The sequence below is a fragment of the Protopterus annectens genome, chromosome 10.part0 (genome assembly GCF_019279795.1).
Source record: "Protopterus annectens isolate FY-2018-M chromosome 10.part0, PAN1.0, whole genome shotgun sequence".
NCBI classification, from domain to species: Eukaryota; Metazoa; Chordata; order Ceratodontiformes; family Protopteridae; genus Protopterus; species Protopterus annectens.
In genome coordinates this window covers 1,151,654,914-1,151,678,388 of record NC_056744.1, presented here as the reverse complement: position 1 = coordinate 1,151,678,388, position 23,475 = coordinate 1,151,654,914, and positions in this window count along the sequence as shown.

Below are 23,475 nucleotides of genomic sequence, written 5' to 3'. Positions count from 1 at the left end.
TCTGAAGATGTCTCTTTCGCAGACATTCTAGAGATCCTGAAACAGAGGGGAAATTGGCCAGCCCTTAACCCTTCAGAGGATGAATCTGTGTATCTTGAGGCGTTTGGCTCTCGCCCTTCCACCTCCTGGGTGTCCCCCCCCTTTGATCCCCTCATACAGGTGGTTGCAAAGAAGGCCTGGACGGCTCCTGATTCAGTGGACCCTACCCCCAGGAGACCTTCCAAATTTATAACAGCACCAACTGACAAGCAATTTCTCACAAAAGGTGTTTCTGTGGATGCTATGGTGGTAGCTGCTGCCACCAAGAAGGAACTAACTGATCCTTCAGTGCCTGTTCATCCCCCTAACAAAGAATCTAGGTCTATGGACAGGTACGGAAAGCGGATGTTCTCGTCAGCGACCTTTGCTATGCGTTCACTGAACTACCTATGCCATTTTACTCGTCTTCAAAGAGACTTGATCAAAGAAGCGAGTGACATGCTGAAGGATCCTACGGCTGCGGGTTTTCAAGACAAGATGAACACTCAGCTGGCTACCCTGAACTCCATAGCTAACTCCTCCATGCGCCTCCTTTCTTATGCGGCTGATGGAGCGAGCAGGGCCGCAGGGACAGGTGTGGCCTTACGCAGGCATGCCTGGATGCGGCTATGCAACTGCGGACCCCTTTAAAACGTCATTCACTAATTCCCGTTTGATGGATCATCTCTTTTTGGTCCTCAAGTGAAAGAAACCTTGACTAGGTGCGAGACAGATGGCAAGACTCTTTCTGCCGTCGGAGTCCGTTTTTCTACTCCTTCTAGGCCTTACCCCAAAGGCCAGAAAAGTGGGAAAATGTGGTTCCAAAACAATCTCAAGGGACTTCGCCTGATGCACAGAGTCGGTTCCCGCCAGAGGCAGAGGGGGGAACAACAATGGTAGACGTCGCCCTAGAGGCAGGGGGAGTCCGCAGAACCAGGGCAATCGAGAAGCCTTCTCTGATAAGCCCTTTCAGCATCCCTGAGGTGTTGCCCGACTGCCCACCTTCGAGGCAGGCGGGGAAGATTGTCACTGTACCCAGAAGCCTGGCTATCCCTGACTCAAGACAAATGGGTACAGTCCATCATTTCGAAGGCTATTCCATTCCCTTCGTTCGCATTCCAAACCAATCAAAAAAATCCCTTCCAGATGTTCCACCCGCTCAAAGGGATCTTGCAGCTTTGGAAATTTCAAAGCTGCTTGCAAAAGTGCAATTCAGCCAGTTCCAGCAGACCAGCAAGGATCCGGAATCTACTCCAGGTTCTTTTTAGTTCCAAAGAAAACAGGGGACTGGAGACCAATTCTGGATCTCAGTATCTTGAACAAGTCAGTCAAGAAAACAAGATTTCGGATGGTCACGCTGCAGTCCATCCTTCCCCTATTGGGAAAGGGAAACTGGATGTGCTCTATAGACCTTCAGGATGCGTACTATCACATAAAAATGAACAGACGCTCCAGAAGATTCCTCCTCTTCAGGCTGGGAACCAGTCATTTTCAATTCAGGGCCCTGCCCTTTGGTCTCACCACTGCCCCCCGGGTGTTTACCAAATGCATGGCAGTGGTAGCTTCTCACCTGAGACGTCAAGGATTCCAGGTGTTTCCATATTTGGACGACTGGCTCCTCACAGCTCCCACCAAGCATCTTCTTCTATTGGCCAGGGACTACACCTTTCGCATTTGTCAAAAATTAGGCATTTCAATAAATTGCGAAAAGTCTGTTTTGTCGCCTTGTCGTACTATTACCTTCATAGGCGCAAATCTAGACACAGTCAACATGTCTGCGAGACTAACAGATCAGAGAATAACAGACATACACAAACTGGTCTCACTCTTCTTCAGCAGCAACAGAATCAAAGCCAGGTTAGTTCTGAAAGTGTTGGGGATTATGGCGGCTGCCATACCTCTGCTTCCATTAGCCAGATTCCACATGAGAATCCTTCAATGGATGCTCTTCACGCAATGGTCATACCAGCAACTTCCGATGTCCCACACCATTATGATTACGCAAACATGCAGAAATCATCTTCTGTGGTGGATGTCTTCCCCTCAGCTCTTATTGGGAAGACCCTTTGTCCCTTCCCCTCCGGTTGCTACTCTGACAACGGACGCCTCCCTGATCGGGTGGGGGCATTATCAGGGCAGAACTGTCCAGGGCACATGGCAACCAGACGAATGCCACTTGCACATAAATGTTCTAGAGATGAGAGCAGTGCTTTTAGCATTGCAAGCCCTTCAAGACTCTCTTCCCTTGGGAACGATAGCAATCCAGACGGACAATATGTCTGTAGTGTGGTATATCAACAAACAAGGCGGAACCAGGTCCTACCCCTGTGTCGAGAAGCACTCAGACTGTGGCAATGGGCGATTTCTTCTCAGCGGTTTCTGATAGCAACGCACATCCCGGAAGTCCAATCAAATCGCGGACAAGTTGAGCAGAGCTATCCTCATGCCTCACGAGTGGTCTCTGAAAGACTCTGTTGTGAGAGAAATTTTTCTCAAGTGGGGTCAGCCTTGCTGCGACCTTTTGCTACTCCCCAAAACAGCAAGTGCAGAGATTATTTCACCCTATTCCCTTTACCAGGCCAGCCCAGCAGAGACGCTCTAGTCCAAGTTTGGCCCGGGACTTCTGTATGCATTTCCTCCCTTCCCACTAATCTCTCAAGTGATACAGAAAGCTATCGCTCAGAAGGCCTCGTTGATCCTCATTGCTCCTTACTGGCCTCGACAGGTTTGGTTCCCCTTTCTACGTCATTTTCTGTTGAGCGACCTTGGCATCTGGACCTAGTTCCAGATCTTTTGATCCATCAGTCGGGTCAGTTTCATCGCTCCTTCCCTCTCTGAACCTCACTGCTTGGTTCCTCCAATTCCAACCTTAGCCAGGCTTCCTCAAATATCTCACTCTGTCCGAGATATTTTGATAGCTTCCCATAAATCTTCCACTCGAAAGATTTATTTGAGTAAGTGGAAGCGTTTAGCCTATTGGGCTCAAGGAAGGGACATAGATCCTTTCACTGCTTCCATCCAAATGGTCCTTGATTTTCTAGCTGAACTCTTCCATGCAGGTTCATCTCCTTCTACTCTTAAAGTTCAATTGGCAGCTATTTCTAACTTTCATGTGGGCATTTCAGAGTCTGCCATAATGTCCCACAAGCTTTGCAAAGCCTTTTTGAAGGGAGTTTTTCTACTCAGACCTCCTATAAGAAATCCTCCTCCTCCTTGGGACCTAAATTTAGTTCTTAGTTCTTTGATTCTTTCCCCTTTCGAACCTGCAGCCTCCTGTTCTTTAAAATTGCTATCATGGAAGACACTCTTTCTGGTAGCTATTACTTCAGCTAGAAGAGTTTCAGAACTTCATGCACTCAGCTGTCGACCTCCTTATCTGTTGTTCCATAAGGACAGGGTATCTTTACGAACCAACCTGTCTTTTTTACCTAAGATAGCCTCGGCGTCTAACCTAAATCAAAGCATTGACCTCCCTGTGTTTTTTTCCAGAATATTCTAACAGGTCTGAACAAAAATTGCATTGGCTAGATGTTCATTGTCAGTTAAGGTACTATTTGGATAGAACCAAACAATTCAGAAAATCTGACCAGCTGTTTGTCTCTTATGCAGAAGGCAGAAAGGGACTTTCAGTTTCAAAGGTATCATTATCTAGATGGCTAACATCTCTGATTTCCCTTGTTTATGAAATTAGACACCAAAAGCTGCCTAACAAACCTAAAGCCCATTCTACCAGAGCTTTGGCTACTTCTATAGCCTTCCAAGACAGACTGCCTATTGACACCATTTGTGCAGCGGCTACTTGGGCTACTCCTCACACTTTCATTTCTCATTATAAGTTGGATTTAGCTTCTAGGCATAGAGATAATTTTGGTTCCACTGTTCTCAAGAGTCTGTTCCGTTAGGCCACCCGGGACAAGGTGCTAGGGACGCGGTCCCATCCAGCAAGAATGAAGGCGAGATAGACAACTTAACATATAGAAGTTATGTTCTTACCATAACGTTCCATGTTAGTTGTCTTCTTCTCACCTTCTTCTTGCGTCCCACCCTCCTTCCCCTGGCCTGGACAGACCTAGAGGAGTTTTGATTGTGACCTCTCTTTCTACCACCTCTTTACTTTAGGTATATGCTGCTGTGCATATTTTCCTGGATCAGGATGTAGGTCACCCTTCTCTTCTCCCTGGTTTATAGAGGTGGACTTTGTTTATAGTTATTCTGTTACTATTATAAGCTGGGCCTAGCTTACAAACGAGATCTGAGGTAACTCACGCCTAGCATTGTGGGATATAAGGGGAGCCTCGAGCCAGTGGAACCAACTCTCGAGCTTTTAGAGTGGCCGAGTCGGAGCCAAGGTCGGCTCCGAACCCATCCAGCAAGAAGAAGGCGAGAAGAAGACAACTAACATGGAACGTTATGGTAAGAACATAACTTCTATTTTTGTGGCATGTAGCTTTCTTTGCATGTTATAAGGTACTTTTTCCAGTTATTTGTAAGTGTATTGTGGACTGTAAACAGGTACTGTTGTTCTTTTTTTCTTTTCTTTCTCTCTCTCATCATGTTCAGTTTTAAGAAATGTAGATGACTGGATTAAAGAGCTTAGAATGATTTAGTAAGATGTTTTGATAGAGAGCAAGTAAATGAAAAAGAACATTGAATATTATGAGGCTTTTTTCTACCAAATACGTGCAGGCTCAGTAAAGTACAGTTGTGTACCTACCATAAATGTAAATGTTCAAGTGTATTCACTGTTGCAGTCATTACACTTGGGTTATCCTGCTGGCAGGCTACCCGTAGTCGGCCAGAGTTCCAAAGTCTAGGTCCGGCGTCGGTTGCTATCGCCTCTTCCTGACGTCAGTGCGCCAGGGATATAAAATATGCAACCAACGCCATTTTCTTCAGTTTTTCTTGCCCCAGATGTCAGGTGCCCCCAGATAGGAAGGCTGAAAATAATAAATTATGCCAAAAAGCATGCATGTACTAATATAAACATTTCCTTCATCTACAAGCAAATACACCACATAGGTTGTGTAGAGTTGAGAAGTACAGAAAAGTCCCAGTAATGAAAAAGGGGGATGATGGGTGGGTAACCTGGACTGCAACAGTTAATACACTCGAACATCTACATTTATGGTAGGTACACAACTGTACTATGCTCATCGTGTTTCACTGTTGCAGTCATTACACTTGGGTTGAATCCCAAAGCTAAGGTTGGGCGGCTGGGTCTAAATAGGATTAGGAGAGGCTACCAGGCCCTGCAGAACTGCAGTGGCAAAGGCTGCTCTGGATTTAGAGTAGAGAGGTAAATGGTAATGCTTGGTGAAAGTGTGCACTGAACTCCAGGTTGCAGCTTCTAAAATGTCTTTGGTTGGTACTCCTCTGAGAAAGGCTGCTGAAGTGGCTGCTGCTCTGGTAGAATGTGGCTTAATGCCCTTAGGCACTGATTTGCCATGTTGTGCATTACAGAAGTGAATGCAGTATCCTATCCATTTTGAAATTGTCTGCTTTGTGAAAGGCTTTCCTTGTGGTCCTGCAGCATAGGCTACAAACAGTTACTCAGTTTCTCTGAAAGCTTTTGTTTTGTCCAAGTAGAATCATAGCTGTCTGTGTATGTCCAAAGCATGCAAAAGCCGCTCCCCTTTATTCTAGGGGTTTGGGTAGAAAGTTGGTAAATGAATGGTTTGGTTAAGAGCCACATTGGAAACCACCTTTGGCATGAATGTTGGGTTTGTCCTAAGAGAAACTCTGTCCTGGTGAAAAATGATGAAAGGTTCCACAGCCATTAATGCCTGTAATTCTCAGACTCTTCTTGCTGAAGTAATTGCTAGGAGCAGAGCAGTTTTTTTAAGAATTTTATATCAACTGTGCTGGCTGGTTCAAAAGGAGGTAGTGTGAGCTTTTCTAAAACAAAATTGAGATCCCAAGTTGGTATTGGTGCTCTCCTTGGGGGTCTTATGTTTTTTGCCCCTCTGAAGTACTGTTTTAGTAGAGGATGTGAAAAAATAGGAGGTTCCGTATTGTAATGAGCTGAAATGGCAGAGGCATGGATCTTAACTGATGAGAAGGACAGGCCTTTGTTCAGCATCTCAGTAAGGTATTGTAAAATCTGAGGTATATTTGGAACAAGTGGTTCGAGCCCTTGTGCCTGGTTCCAAGCACAGAATCTCTTCCATTTTTCTGCATAAGATTTCCTAGTGCTGGGCATCCTGGCTTCTAAAATGACATCCATAACAGCTTTAGAGAGAGGCGCAGTTTGAGTGGCTACATTATCTGCCATGCTGCCAGATTTAAGGTTCTGAGTTGACTGTGCAGAATCTGATTGTTTTGTTGGGTCAGAAGACGAGGAATTAGAGTTAAAGGCCAGGCTGGGCCTTGAGACAAGCTCTTTAGAATTGGGTACCAGTGCTGACATGGTCAGTCTGGGGCAACCAGGATCATCTTTGGCCTCTCTTGTCTGACTTTTAGGAGCACCTTGGTAAGAAGAGGCAGTGGAGGGAAGGCATAAACTGTCAGGGTTTTCCAGCTGAATGATAGAGCATCCACTTTCCATGCTTGAGAGTGATAAGTTCTTGTGTAGAATTTCTGTAGTTGGCAATTGTGAGGGGAGGCAAAAAGATCTATGTCTGGGCGTCCCCATTTCCCTGTTATCATGCTGAACACCTGTGGATTTAGTTTCCATTCGTGAGGATCCATGAGATTTCTGCTTAGTTCGTCTGCCAGTGTATTTTTTGTTCTTGGCAGGAATTGTGCCTGCAGATGTACTTGATAGGTCAGTGCTGTGTTCCACAAAGTCATGGCTTGCCTGTATAGGGGGTAAGAATGTGTGCCCCCTTGCTTGTTTATGTACCACATAACAGTGGTGTTGTCCGTCTTTATTAATAGTTGTCCTGGATGTAGTAGGTCCTTGAAAGCTGTCAGGGCATTCTGTACAGCTAGCATCTCTTTTTGATTGATGTGAAGATGCATTTGTTCCTTGGGCAACGTGCCCTGAATACATTTTCCTGCCATATGTGCCCCCCAGGCATAATCCGATGCATCCGTTGTTATTGTCTGCCTGGCTGTGTGTAAGGTGAAAGGCTGTCCCTTGTTGTAGTGACAGGCCTGGGACCACCAATGAAACTCCTGTTGTAGGCAGGGAATTAAAGTTATGATTGTTTCCAGTCTGTGGCAATGTTGAGTCCAAACACTTTTTAGATACCATTGTAGTTTCCTCATATGCAGTCTTGCATATGGAATTAGTAGAATGCAGGACGCCATGAAGCCCAGGGCCTGCAGAATTTGTCTTGCAGGGAGCTGGGTCTTTGATGCCATCATTTGAAAGTAATGAGTCAGTTGCCTTTGTTTGTCTGGCGTGAGATAAGCCATCTGGGCAGTTGTATTTAAGCTTGCACCCAGGAATATTATCTCTTGAGAGGGCACTACTTTTGATTTCTTTTCATTTACTGTGTACCCTAGGCAAATTAGTAATCTTTTTACAAACGCCAGATGCTTTAGAAGAATGTCCTTGCTCTCTGCTTGAATAAGGCAGTCATCCAAGTAGGGATATATTTGAATTCCTTTTTGTCTGCAAAATGCAATTACTGGTGCCAGGCATTTTGTGAAGACCCTGGGTGCAGTAGATAAGCCAAAGGGCAGTGCAAAGAATTGGTAATGCATTGAGCCAGCTATGAATCTGAGGTATCTTCTGCAAGACTGTCAGATTGGGACATGCAGGTATGCCTCCTTGAGGTCCAAAGTAACTAGCCAAGCCTTCTTGCCCAGCATGGGTAGAAGTTGCTGTAGTGTTAACATTTTGAATTTTGGAACATCCAGGAAAGTATTTAGGATTGACAAGTCCAGTATTGGTCTCCAGGCTTTGTCCTTTCTGGGTACTAGGAAAAGTCTTGAGTAAAATCCTTGTCCCTGTTCTTGCTGTGGTACTCGTTGAATAGTTCCCATGTCCATGAGAACTGCAATTTGTTTTTGTGCTTCTGCCCATTGGTTTTGTGGCAGATCCGGCATACCTTTTGATTTTGGAAGGGTGTGAAAGTGGAACCTGTAACCCTGAGAAACAATATTCAGTACCCATTTGTCCTGGGTGATTATGTGCCAATTGTTTGAGAAAAGTGCTAGCTTTCCCCCTAGGTGTGCTGCCAAAAGGTAAGTGCTTGGCATTTGTAGAGGGAAGTCATTGGGACTGTTTCCTATAAGGTTGTGATTTGTCTTCTCCTCCTTTGGGGGCTGAAGCACCCCATTGTTTAGGTCTGTAGGAGCCTTGGGGCTGAGATCTGCCTCTTGGGCATCTGTATCTGCCTCTTTGTGGCCTGTCTGACACCGGAAAGGACGAATTTTTTGAAGGCCAGTTTCTGCTAAACCTAGGTGGTTGAACCTGTAAGAAATCCTTTACTGTCTGCATTGATTTTGCTTTATCCTCCATTTTCTTTCACCTCTTCTGCCTTAACACCAAACAAAGTATCATGCTGTAGTGGAGCATCCAATAATTTTACTTTAACATGTTCAGGTAAACTTTGTTCTGTCAATCAAGCATGCCTTCGAATGACAGAGCCTGTAACTGCGACTCTACAAGAAGCCTCTAATGAATCAAAACCACATTGGAGCGTATGCTTCCCACTTGTTCAGCTGCATGCAATAAATCCTGCATTTCCTTACTGTCAGGACTTTCAGAGTTTGTAACCATTTTCTGTTTTAACAAGGACATGAGGAACTGTGAAACTGGCAATTTAAAGCCCTTACAGCTAAAGTTGCAGAAGTGTAAACTTTTTCCCCCATCTATCCAGAGCTCTGGAATCCCTATCCGAGGGAACAGGATTTTTAGCAGTGGAAGCCTTAACCCCTTTAGGACCCTGAGAAATTGTTTCTGGGTCTGCCGCAGGGTTTTTGTAAAGAAATTTATGAGAGTCACAGACCCTGTAGTACCTGTCTGGCTTGACTGGTGCAGGGGGTAAAGAATCAGAAGACAAACTGGATTCAGAGAAAACATCATCAAGCACAGGGGGAATAGCCAGGGGGCTGTGCTGAGGCAATAAAAGAAAGTCTCTGAGCCTTTTCTTGGATTCGGAGTAATCCTGGCTCTCCCAATGGAAATGTTCCCTCATGGTGTGCAGGGTTTCCCCAAAAGAATAATCCTCAGGCAGAGAGGCTGAAGGTATAGACTCTTCTGCATCAGATTCCTCATAGGGAGGGAGAGAATATCCCTGATCAGAAGAGGAATCAGAGGAAATAGAAACCTGGTCAGAGGAATCATAGTCAGTGTCTTGCCTAGGCCTTTTGTCAGGAGGGGGATGGGAACCCCTGATTAAAGTAATTAGGTCTTCGGCAATTTTAAGCATCTGTTTCTTTGGCATGGATGACTGTTCAAGAGAATGCTGTACTGAACTCAATTTGGAGTTTCTACTGTGTTGCGAGTATCAACTGTATCTAGTTTGGAGTTTCCTACTGTGTTGCGAGCTTCCCTTGTGGTTTTCAGGGCAATTTATCTGGTTATTTGTGCTCTTTATTGCCTTCTACTCCATTTTTGCTTTTGTTTGAGAATGCTGTACTTGTTTCCTTGTCTTTAATGGTGTTTTTGACTTTGCCTTGGCTGCTGTAGTGGACTTAATAGTTAGCTGTGAAGGTCTGAAAACACCCTTAGAAGCCGATGCCTGCTCAGCAGCTCTGGACCCATCTGAGGGAATAGTTTCCGCAGGCCCAATACCTTGAGTTTCCACAGGCCTCAGTGTCTCCACATGGCTGTCGGATACGGCCTGTGGCTCTGAGGTAGCAGGTATCAGGGGCTGCGAAAGAGCCTCACTGAGAACCGGCGACTGGCCTAGAAGAGGCTTTGTCATCGGTTTTGGACCTCGGATGCCTGTCCTTTTATTTGTCTTTGCGTTTTTTATAAATTCCGGTCATCGGTTGTTCCGACGGCATTATGTAGTTAAACCTTCGGTGAAAATAATGTAAAGCAAAATCAAACCGATGTTTAATAGTGCGTTTGTTGAATCTAGCACAAAACTGACAACTAGTAACATTGTGGTCACGGCCTAGGCAAGGAATACAGTAAGAGTGAAAGTCCTTATGCGGTATTTGCTTCCCACAAGAAATACAATTATTAACTTTTACTGACATCGGTCTGCAGCAAGAAAAATTTTCCCCAATGGGGTACTTAGCTTTATTGAAGATTTCGGTTCTGAAACTCAATTTCGAAAATCTCAGGAGTTGGCCGACCGGCACTTGCGAACTGCTTTTGCTTTGGGCACCATGCGGCAAGAAAGACTGGAGAAAATGGCGTCAGTTGCATCTTTTATACCCCTGGCACACTGACGTCAGGGAAGAGGTGACAGCAACCGACGCCGGACCTAGACTTTGTAACTCTGGCCGACTGCGGGTAGCCCGCCAGCAGGATAACCCAAGTGTAATGACTGCAACAGTGAAACACGATGAACATCAATTCTGCAGCTGGTCTTCATGTTTCCATGGAGACAATCTGATAGAGAGAAACTGGCTGCAGTCTGTTGGAGAGTGATTGGCTGAGGAAAACAAAAAGAGAAATTGGCTAGGAGATAATGTTCTCTGAAGGCATCCAGGGATACTCCCTAACTCGATAATGTTCTCTGAAGCATCCAGGAGCTTTCTCAAGGTAGTTAATGTTCTCTGAAAACATTCAGGGGTTTCTCAGCTGGGAAAGCTATAAAGATAAGACAAAACCAATCAGCACTTAGTAGAAGCACAGGCTGCACCATGCATCTTAGCATGGATGACATTTCTTTTAGGTTAACTCGTCTGTGAGTGTGGCTGTCAGTTTGGGACTTTTGTTCCTATCAGAAGTGTAAAACTTCAAAATTTTGAAGATCTACAGTTTTGTGTGTTAGTATTAAGTTAATAGGTTTTAGGGGGGTATTGGGAGTGTGTTTTTTTTTGAGGGCTTTCAATAAAACAAAAAGTATTATAAGGTGTGACATAGGCTCAAATGTATATGACAAAAAACAACTGTATAAAAGTTCAACCTGCCAAACAGTGTATGCATGTAACACAAAAGCTGGAACTAGACATTTAACGAAAAAGATGTTATACATAAAAGGTGGGAATAATGTTTTGATACGATGATGCTTTCTTTAATGTCTTTAAATGTAAATGGCCTCACAGATAAATACTAACAAGAAAGAGTAGTGAACTATATTAAAAATATAGAGTGCAAATAGCTATGTCACAGGAGACACACTTGGAGAGAACTAAACATGTTAATTTGATAAAGAAGGATTTTCAGGATGGTTATTCAGCAGAATACCTAGGACAAAGAAAGAGAAGTACTTCTAATTGCAAAAGGAGCTCTAATAGTGATAGAAGAAGATAAAAAGATAATGGCAGATTTGCAGTGCTAAGGGACTACTGGCAAGGGAGGAGGATTTCACTGGCATATATTTATATCCCACCTAAAACTGCTATAATGGAGCTTGAGAAAATCCTGGGAGAAATAATCAGTTTTCAGCAAGGAATATTACTTATAGGTGGGGACTGGAATTTGATTTGCAGCAGGGAAGATGAGTCTGGGGGGCCCAAAATGAAAAATATAATAAAGGAGGGTATATTTTTGAAGACATTTATGAAAATATTTGTCATGGAAGATGTGAATACAGTAACAGGAGTTTAGAGTGATTTTGCAGATTATTCCCCAAGATATAAAAACTGGGCTAGGCTAGACAGAATTTACATTGCACAGGAACATGTGCATTTAATTGAAGGTCTTGATACCGACCCAATAACTATTTCAGATTATGCGCCAATAATAGCAAAATTAAAAACACAGGGTAATGAAATAAAAATGAGACATTGGTGCTTTTCCACCTATCTGTTGACAAAAGAGGAACTTAAGGAATGGGTAGTGGAGATTATTCAGGAGCTGTTAGAGAGGATAGAAATTTCTTCTGAAAATATAGCTAGGGTGTGGGATAAAATTAAGGTGGTTTAAAAATAGGGTGGAAATAAAAGAAAGGGAGCTATGGCTAAGAAGTAACAAGAATTATTTAGAGGGACTGACAAATGCTAAAGTATTGAAGAACGGGGAATCTCACAGAACAAGAAGAGGATCAACTGCAGAATGCTAGGCAGAAAATAAGGGATTACCTTGATAATATGCATGAGCTTAGAAAGGATGCTGTTAAGCAACTGTTTTTTTGAAATAATGCTAGAGCACAAAAACATTTAGCACAATGACTCAGGCAACAGAAAGTAGAAAGGGCTGTCACCAGACTTAGGGAGGCTATAATGAAGATGGTAACAAGACATCCTGTACAGGTATTAGAAATATTTTTGAAGATTCTGAGTCTCTATAAAGCAGAGAAATATGAAAATCAAGAAAAGTTACAAATGGAAATGTTTATGGAAGAATTAAATATGCCAAGGTTAGAGGTAGAGGAGGCTTAATTACTAACAGGATAAGAGAAGATGCAATAAAAATGGTGATATACAACCAATCTACAGGAAAGTCCCCAGGAATAGATGGTATTCCTGTGAAAGTTTGGAAGCTAGGAGGAAAAAAACTGATAAAGATCTGGAAGGTTTTGTTTAACCTTAAGAGGTCTTATGAGGAAGAGAAGTACCACCATCCTGGAAGAAAACAGTAGTAGCTGTAATACCTAAAGAGGGTAAGTATTCATCAGATCCAGCTTCATACAGGCCCATTTCAATACTAAACCATGATTATAAAGTGCTTATGTCTACAATGGCCAAAGGAATGGCAAAAGTAATGCCAAAACTGACAGATCTGGATCAATGTGGTTTTGTGGGGGGTGGGCAAACATTGACAATGTTAACAGAACATTGATAATCCAGAGGGAACTAAAATGTTAGAAAATACCATTGTTGGTGGTGGGTCTTGATGCAGAGGAAGCATGTGACAGAGTAAGCTGGGACTTTATGAGCAGGGCAATGAAAGCATTTGCATTTCCTGAAAAAAATATCAGGTTGATTAGGAGAATATATGAGATCAGAGGTGAAAATTAAAGTGGGTGGGGTCCTCTCTGATAATTTATGCTTGAGCAAAGGAACAAGGCAGGGGTGTCCTCTTTCCTCTTTGTTATTTGCATTACATTCAGAACCATTGGCAAAGAAAATAAGGGACTCAGAAATTCAAAGATATAACTGGTATGGTAGTCAATAAAAGTTGGCTTTATTTGCAGATGATATTATTTTGTACTTGACAAAACCAGAAAAAGACACTGTGGAACATTTTGAGAGAGTTTCAGATCTTTTAGGGATACAAAATTAATGAAGCTAAAACAAAGGCAATAGTGGTAAACTATGTACCCAGACATGAACTGGTTCAGGAATACTCATATTTATGAGGACATAATAAAATGAAATATTTACGAGTATGGATTAAAAATGATTCTATTGTGGCAGCTAAGTATATGTGGGAAGAGACTAAACAAAGGATGATACAAAAACTGAGAAAATGGAAGATTTGTTAACCAGAGGAGAAGTTGTGAGTAGCAATTAATAAAGAGCTGAAGGACTTTATCTGGGAGGGGAAGATGGCAAGAGTAAAGTGGGATAAGCTGATTCTAGTAGAACAGGGAGGGTTGAGATTACCCAATTTGAAGTGGTACTTCAGGGCTACACAGTTAAAACTCCTATACATAGCATGAGCAGAAAACTATAATTCAAAGTGGAAAGGGATGATGATGAAACATACGGCAAGTTGAAGAAACAAGGAGAGACTGGGATTTGGATGCAGGCCTTTAAGGAGAATAACAATAATCATGCAGAATATTATATCCATAAACTAGCAGAAAGCATTCTAAGAACTAAACCAACATGAGAATGCAGAAAGAAGATTCTGCCAATAGGGATGACTGCAATTAGGGATAGAGACAAGAGGCAAGAAGGGGCTGGAATTTATTGGAGAAAACTGGCCAAGGAACCAAGGTAAAGGGAGCAAATAACTAGAGAGGGAAAGATGATAGAATGGGAAGATGCCAAGAATTTATTTGGACTGCAGGTTAAAAATTGCCTTCCTTATCAGGGACTGGCATCAGAGTATAGGCAAAGAGAAATAAATAGGGGGTCCTAATCGAACGACCAGCACTGGTAGAGTTTTTAATAGAATCTAGAACAGAAGCTGCCATTAAAAAAGGAATAATTAGTACAGCAACTAAAGTATTGCATGACAACTATAAGAATCAATCAGAGGAGGTTAGAAAGGATTGGGAAGAGAGATTGGATAAGCAATTCACAAAGAAACAATGGGAGGATATATGTAGGTCTCCCAAACTTGCTACAAAATCTAAATGACTTAGGATTTTTGCCTGGTAATATTTACATAGATATTTTTATACCCCAAGTAGACTCTACAGACTTGTTCCTGAGGCAGACAACAAATGCTGGAAGTGTGACTGGGAAGAATATTAGGAACATATTTTCTGGGAGTGCAGTGAATTGGCAGACGTTAAGAATTACCTGCTGGATGCACGGTCAGAGATGATGGGTAGGCAGATCAGTCTGATGAGGGAGGTGACTTTTCTGAGCTATGATATAGAATCGGTATTGCCTAGCCATGGTAAGGCCTTACTGTATCTAATAATGGTGGCTGCCAAAAGAGCAATTACTAGAAAATGGAAATCAAAAGCAACTATACTAGAAGTGGTGAATATAGTAATAGAGTTGAAATAACTGAAATTGAGATCTTTAGAAAAGGGTAGGAGCAAACTACACAGGAAAAAAAAATCGGAATTGGGCTAACAATGCATACAATGGTGAAATGAGGCTTAAAAAGTAGCAGAACTTAAATTAGCTATGCAATGTGTGAGTGAAAAAGACTGAGTAGATATAAGTGATGTATATTTGCAACTGGCAGTGCGTCAGTATGGATTGTGATGTAAAATGCTTGCAACTAGAATTGTGTCGGTGTGGTTTGTTTTCATTTGTATAAACATATGATTGCCAATGTTGTAAGTGATGGTTTAATAAAGATATTTCTTGTTTAAAAAAAAAAAGAAAAGAAAAAGGCAGGAATTAATTTATGTAATGTTGCTTAGGTTATATGACATACAGCAACATATGTGAAGTAAAATACTTATGTTAATTATAGTGTGATTATTTTATATGAATGTAAATGCCTATGTCACAGGTGATAATTCAATAAAGGTTTTTGAGAAAAACAAAAAAAGAATACTTCGTCATCACTGATCCAAAAGCAGCAGCCCTAGGAGAAGCATCTACTGCATCATAACCACACTTGATGGAATGACAAGTCACGTGGGAGGAAGTCCCTAACATGGAAAGAGCAGAAGTTTTACCCTCAGAGTCTGGAAGATCAGATATAACCTGACAAGCCTGGGATAGGAGTGCCAACACATACCTGGGTATATGGGTCTGATAATTAACAGCCTTAAAAGCCAAAGTAGCCAAGGTGTAAAACTTATTACCTAGCCTTTCCATAGCTCTGCTATCTTTATCAGAGGGTAGTAATTCGAGCGAAAGTTGCAACTGAGAGGGCTTGTCAGAGGCTACAGACACCACTGAGAGGTCAGCAGCAGGGCACATGTACAAAATTTTGCAGTCCTCAGGCACCCTATAAAACCTATCAGGTTTCTTGGGAGCAGAGTGCTGAGAATCTGGAGCTTTAGAGACATTGGAAAACTCATCCAAGAAAGCAACCAAAATAGGAGGAACAGCAGAGGATTTAGGAGATTCTATCTGCAGCAACTCATTGTACCTCTTATGAATCTCAGAGACCTGAGCACAATCCCATTTAAAGAACTCCATAATCCTGCAGATTGTGTCCCCATAAATCTCTTCAAAGGGAGTATCAGGACTGATAGATTCCTCTCTCTGCTGACTCACAGTCCAAAGGAGAATGAATCTGACAAGAGTAAGCAAGGGATTCCTCATCCAAACCCAACTTCTCCTCAGAGGAATCCTGTTCCTGGGTCTTTTACTGGGAGTACAGGACGAAGGGGGAGCTGGAACACAAACACCCTGAGGAGGTTTCAATGCCATCAAAGCACTAACCAAACCCAGAGTGAGGGCCTGCCACTCACTCTGTGGATACTTAGGGGCAGGAGAAATGTGTAGTTTTTTGTTTTTCTTCAATGGGATGTCTGCGTTATAAAACTTAGAAGGCTCTGATCCAGGACGGCATTCAATAATGGTAGAACGGACGACTTCTGACTAAAACCTGAGGAACACCCCTTGGCCCCTTGTAAATGATCAAGCATCGTTCCCCCTGAACAGATGTGCTTAAAGCCAGATCCCCGCTGGCCTCCAACCCAGTTGCAGTAGAGGAATCCAAAAACAAAGCTAGGCAAACCTCTGGGCATTCACTCACCTCGGGAGAGACGTCTGGTGGAGACTGAACAGTGGAAGATTCCACCCTAGGCTTCTTGTCCTTCTTCCCTGATGGCTGTCCCTGAGGATGGGAAGTCCCCTTCATCGTACCTTTCGTGAGAAGTTTAAGTCGCTGATTCTCAAGATATAGCAGCAAAGAAGAAAGTCTACTATGTGAAGTTTTAGGTATAAAAGCCTGACAGATGGAACAGGATGTATGGTCGTGCGAGGCAGGAAGTCAAAACAGACACTGTTTGTGGTGGTCTTTATGGGGAATCTGTCTCCCACACTGGCATTTACCCTTCTTGGAAGACAGGAGACCCCACAAGCCACAAAAAAAGACAAGTAAAAAAGGAACTCCAACGGGCACTTATCTGCAACAGCTCTGTGAAATTCAGCAACAGACTTTAGGCATTCAGACAGACTGTCAAGAGATGGTGTCCTGACTGGCTGCAAAGTTGTTCTGAGCATGGTACGACCTGCTGTCACCTTTATGCCCTATGCTACACAAGAAGCATACCTGTGACATACAGCATACCTTAAAGCAACCTAAGGCTTTCGTATACTAGCCAGACATCGGGCTGCCTTAGGCAGGCGATCCCTAATGTTATGATTACTGCAACAGTGAAATAGGACATCACCTTACATAGGAATGTAACATATGCAAAATGTAGTAGTTAAACACAATGTAAGTAAGAAGCTCTTCAAAAGAACCTAGTAGCTTTTGTAAATCACTGTCCAACACCTACCATGACATCATTTTCAGTGTGTCATAAGGAGAAAAGAATGATGCTAAAAATCAAACAGCACACTAATAACTTACTTTTTGCAAAATCACTTTCACCTTTAACATCCGAAGTATAACTGGAAATGAAATTAATTGCAAAACAAAGATGCTTCAGAAAGTAACAAACTACATTTGAATGGAGAAAGTACAGTTGTGTACACTTAGCATAAATGTAGATAAGTTTGAGTGTATTCACTGTTGCAGTCATCACATTTGGGTTATCTGCCTGCAGGTAGCCCTCAGCCGGCCTGAATACCAGAGTCTTGGGATTTCTGCATCAGATACTGCCACTTCTTCCATGACATCAGGTCGTCAGGGGTATAAAACATGCAGCCGACGGCCATTACATCAGTTTTTCTTACCCCAGATGTCAGGTGCCCACAAAATAGGAAGCAATTACATGGTATGTAATACCCCCAGCAAAAAACAAATACCAATAATATAAGAAATGCCAGACAAAAAAGATAGGGTAGAAATCAAGAGAAGTCAGGGGGCTGAAGGGAGGGTAACCAGGACTGCAACAGTGAATACACTTGAACATCTACATTTATGGTAAGTGTACACAACTATACTATGTTCTTCATGTTTCACTGTTGCAGTCATCACATTTGGGTTGATTCTCAAAGCTAAGTAAGGGAGAAGGTAGTTATGAAGCATTAGGGCTGGCAATCAGGCCCTGTAAGACTGCTGTGGCAAATCCAGCTCTGGATTTAGAAAATATAGGCAAGTGGTAGTGCTTGGTGAAAGTGTGTATAGAGCTCCAGGTTGCAGCTTCTAGGATGTCCTTGGTAGAGACTCCCCTGAGAAATGCTGTAGAGGTAGATGTAGCCCTAGTGGAATGAGTTCTGATCCCCTATGAGGTAGGTTTCCGATGGTGCTTGTAGCAGAAATGGATGCAGTGCGCTATCCATTTAGAAATGGTTTGCTTTGAAATGGCCTTTCCCTCTGCCCCTGCAGCAAAGCTGACTAGCAGCTGGTCAGATTTTCTGAGAGGCTTAGTCCTGTCCAGATAGAACCTAAGCTGCATGTGCATGTCCAGGGAATGCAGGATCCTTTCCACTTTATTCTGAGGATTAGGAAAAAAGGTGGGAAAATGAATGGACTGGTTTAGAGCCATACTAGACACCACCCTGGGCATAAAAGATGGGTTAGTCCTGAGGGAAAACCTGTCTGCATGGAAGATAATGAAGGGTTCCACTGCCATAAGGGCCTGCAATGCAGACACTCTTCTTGCTGAAGTGATGGCTAGAAGTAAAGCTGTTTTCCATGAGAGGAATTTTAACTCTGCTGTGGCCGCAGGTTCAAAGGGCGGAAGTGTGAGCTTTTCTAATACACAGTTAAAGTCCCAGGCTGGAGCGGGAGCTCTTTTGGGGGGTCTTAAATTTTTGGCTCCTCTCAGGAACTGTTTTATCAGAGGATGAGAGGGGTGGCTCGGTATTATAATGAGCTGAGATGGCAGAGGCATGGACCTAAATTGAAGAGAAGGATAGGCCTTTGTGGAGCATTTCTGTTAGGTAATCTAGTATATGAGGTAAGTTGGGCACAGTTGTGCCCATTCCCTGAGACTGGCTCCAGGAACAGTATCTTTTCCATTTTTCTGAATAGGATTTTCTAGTACTAGGCCTCCTTGCCTCAAGAATGACATCCAGCACCTGCTTACTGAGGTTTGCTGGTGTTGAATTCAGGGGATTAGCCAGGCTGCATGGTTCAGGGTCTGAAGCTGAGGGTGCAGAATCTGGCCTGTCTGCTGGGACAGCAGGGAAGCAGTCTGAGGCAGGTGCCATGGTTGCAGCACTGTCATTCTGCGTAAAAAGAGGATACCAGTGCTGGCATGGCCAGTCTGGTGCAATCAGGATTGCCCTTGGCTTGTCCTGTTTGATTTTTAGCAGAACCTTCGAGAGGAGAGGCAGACGGGGAAAGACATAGACTGAGAGGCTTTCCCATGTGAAGGACAGGGCATCCACTTTCCAAGCTTGGCTGTGGGGAGTTCTGGTGCAAAATTTGCTCAATTGATAGTTCTGAGGGGAAGCAAAAAGGTCCAACTCTGGTGTCTCCCACCTGTTCCTCAAAAGCTTGAATGTTTTGGGTTCCAGTTTCCACTCGTGTGGATCCATGAGATTTCTGGTTAAGTCGTCTGCCAGTGAATTGAGTTACCATGGCAGGAACTGAGCTTGTAATTGTGCTCGGTTGCTCAAGGCGGTGTTCCACAGAGCCATGGCTATTCTGTAGAGTGGGTAGGAATGGGTTCCTCCCTGCTTGTTTATGTACACATAACTGTGGTGTTGTCTGTCTTTACCAATAATTGTCCTGGAAGAATAAGGCCATTGAAGGCTGCCAGAGCATTCTGCACAGCTAACATTTCTTTTTGACTGAGATGCAGGTACATTTGCTTTGGGTTCCATTTGCCCTGAATGCACTGCCCTGCCATGTGAGCCCCCCATGCATAGTCTGATGCATCTGTTGTTAGGGTTTGGGCGGCAGGGGGTAGAATGAAAGGGAGTCCCTTGTTGTGGGTGCAGGCCTCTGCTCACCAAAGGAACTCTGTTCTTAGGCAAGGAATGATAGGAATCATTGTTTCCTGGTCTTGAGAATGTTGACACCAGAGACTTTTTAGGTACCATTGAAGTTTCCTTATATGCAGTCTTGCATATGGAATTAATAGAATGCAAGAGGCCATAAATCCTAGGGCTTGCAGTATTTTTCTTGCAGATAGCCGAGTTTTGGTGGCCAGTAGATTGAAATAGTTTGTCAAATAAATTTGTTTCTCTGGAGTGAGGTATGCCATCTGGGAAGTTGTGCTCAATCTTGCTTCCAGGAATACAATCTGTTGGCTGGGTACCAGTTGTGGTCTCTTTTAATTGATGGTGTACTCCAGTGAAGTGAGAAGTCTCTTTACAAATGCCAGGTGTTGAAGTAGCAATTTCTGACTGTCCGCCTGAACCAGGCAATCGTCCAAGTATGGGTAAATTTGAATTCCTCTCTGCCTGCAATATGCAATGGCTGGAGCTAGGCACTTCGTGAATACCCTGGGCGCAGTAGATAAGCCAAAGGGAAGTGCAGAGAAAGTACAATTGTGTACACTTACCATAAATGTAGATGTTCGAGTGTATTCACTGTTGCAGTCATCACATTTGGGTTATCTGCTTGCAGTAGCCCTCAGTTGGCCTGATTAACAAAGTCTTGGGTCCTGCGCCGGTTGCTGTCCCATCTTCCATGACATCAGGTAGTCAAGGGTATAAAGCATGCAGTCGACGCCATTACATCAGTTTTTCTTGCCCCAGATGTCAGGTGCCTCCATAATGGGAACCAATTATATATATATATATATATATATATATATATATATATATATATATATATATAAGGTTACATCTCCAACAAAAAAGCAAATACACCAAAAAGCTTTAAACACAGTAAGCAAGAATAGAGGTAGAGCCAATAGAAGTCAGGGGGTTGGAGGGAGGGTAACTAGGACTGCAACAGTGAATACACTCGAACATCTACATTTATGGTAAGTGTACACAACTGTACTATGTTCTTTGTGTTTCACTGTTGCAGTCATCACATTTGGGTATATTCCCAAAGCTAAGGATGGGAGGAGGAAATTAAGATAGCATTAGGACCAGTTATAAGGCCCTGCAAGACTGCAGTGGCAAAGCCAGCTCTGGATTTAGAGAAAATTGGCAAATGGTAATGCTTGGTGAAGGTATGTACAGAACTCCAGGAAGCAGCTTCTAGGATGTCCCTGGTAGGGACACCTCTGAGAAAGGCTGTAGAGGTAGATGCAGCTCTGGTTGAATGGGGTCTAATCCCCTGTGGGCTAGGCTTTCCATGGTGCTTATAACAGAAATTAATGCAATGGCCTATCCATTTAGAAATGGTTTGCTTTGAAATGGCCTTCTCCTCTGCCCCTGCAGCAAATGCAACCAGCAGTTGTTCAGATTTCCTGAGAGGTTTAGTCCTGTCCAAATAAAATCCAAGTTGTCTGTGCACATCTAAAGAGTGCAGAATTCGCTCCCCTTTGTTCTGTGGATTAGAAAAGTAGGTTGGTAAATTAATGGATTAAGGTGCTGGATACCACCTTGGGCATGAAGGAGGGATTGGTCCTGAGGGACACCCTATCCGCATGAAAAATGATGAAAGGCTCCACTGCCATGAGGGCCTGTAATTCACACACTCTTCTAGCTGAAGTGATGGCTAAAAGGAAGGCTGTCTTCCAAGAAAGGAATTTCAACTCTGCAATTGCAGCTGGCTCAAAAGGAGGTAGAGTGAGTTTTTCCAATACAAAGTAGCAGTCCCAGACTGGAGTAGGGGCTCTCCTGGGTGGTCTTAAGTTTTTGGCTCCTCCGAGGAACTGCTTCAGCAGTGGATGAGAGAAGAGGGGTGGGTCGGTGTTGTAATGAGCCGAAATGGCTGAGGCATTAATTTTGATGGAGGAAAAGGAAAGGCCCATGCGCAGCATCTCAGTTAAGTACTGAAGAATCTGAGGTAAATTGGGCGCTGCTGTGCCCATCCCCTGGGTTTGGTTCCAGGAACAGAATCTTTTCCATTTTTCAGCATAGAATTTTCTGGTACTAGGCCTCCTTGCCTCCAGAATGACATCCAACACTTGCTTACTGAGGGGAGGTAACAAAGAGATCAGGTAATTAGCCAGGCTGCCAGGTTCAAGGTTTGAAGATGTGGGTGCAGAATCTGGCTCTCCTGCTGTGACAGCAGGACAGGGGTCTGAGGCAGATGCCAGGGTGCCTGCAGTGACACACTGCGCAAAAGGGGGTACACCAGTGTTGGCGTGGCCAGTCTGGTGCAATCAGTATCGTCCTTGTTTTTTTCTGTTTGATTTTTAGTAGTACCTTGGAGAGGAGAGGCAGAGGGGGAAAGGCATAAACTGATAGTTTTTTTTCCAGGTGAAGGACAGGGCATCCACTTTCCAAGCTTGTTTGTGGGGAGTCCTTGTGCAGAATTTTTTCAATTGGTAGTTCTGGGGGGAGGCAAACAGGTCTATATCTGGGCTCCCCCATTTGTATCTCAACATGTTGAATATCTTTGGTTCCTGTTTCCACTCGTGTGGGTCCACGAGATTTCTGCTTAGCTCATCTGCCAGTGTGTTTAGCTTTCCTGGCAGGAATTGAGCCTGTATGTGCACTTGGTTGCTCAACACTGTGTTCCACAGAGCCATGGCTAGTCTGCAGAGAGGGTATGAGTGGGTTCCCCCCTGCTTGTTTATGTACCACATAACAGTGGTGTTGTCCGTCTTTACCATTAATTGTCCTGGAAGGATGTGGTCCTTGAAGGCTGTCAGAGCATTCTGTACAGCTAACATGTCTTTCTGATTGATGTGCAGGTGCATTTGACTTGGTTTCCATTTGCCCTGAATGCACTTCCCTGCCAAGTAGGCCCCCCATGCATAGTCTGATGCGTCTGTTGTTAGGGTTTGGGTGGCAGGGGGTAGAGTGAATGGCAGTCCCTTGTTTTGGTGACAGGTGTCTGCCCACCAAAGGAACACTATCTGTAGACAAGGAATGATAGGAATCATTGCTATAGGCTTTTTAGATACCATTGTAGTTTCCTCATATGCAGTCTTGCATATGGAATTAGTAGAATGCAGGAGGCCATGAACCCCAGGGCTTGTAGTACTTTTCTTGCAGATAGCTGGGTCTTTGTGGCCAGTAGTTTGAAGTAGGTTGTCAAATGACCTTGTTTTTCTGGCGTGAGAAAAGCCATCTGGGAAGTTGTGTTCAAGCTTGCTCCCAGGAATACAATTTGTTGGCAGGGTACAAGATGTGATTTCTTTTCGTTTATAGTGTACCCCAGGGAAGTTAGCAATTTCTGTACAAACTCCAAATGATTCAGTAGTTTGTCCTGGTTTTCTGCCTGAAATAGACAATCGTCCAGGTATGGATATATTTGGATATTTCTTTGCCTGCAAAATGCAATGACTAGAGCTAGGCACTTTGTGAATACCCTGGGCGCAGTAGATAAGCCAAAGGGCAGTGCAGAGAACTGATAGTGCCTGTAGCCTGCTTTGAAGCGTAGGTATTTTCTACAGGATTCCCTTATTGGGATTTGCAGGTAAGCTTCCTTTAAATCCAGTGTAGCCAACCAGGCATCTTTGCCTAACATAGGAAGCAGTTGGTGAAGAGTTAGCATCTTGAATTTTGGAATCACCAATACAGTGTTTAGGATAGAGAGGTCCAGTATAGGACGCCAGTTGTCGTCTTTTCTGGGCACCAGGAAAATTCTTGAGTAGAAACCTTGTCCTTATTCCTCTTCTGGAACAGGTTGAATAGCTCTGATGCTTAAGAGAGCAATAATTTGCTTTTGAGCTCCGCACACTAATTTGGGGAAGGTCTGGCCAACCGTTTGGGGTTGGT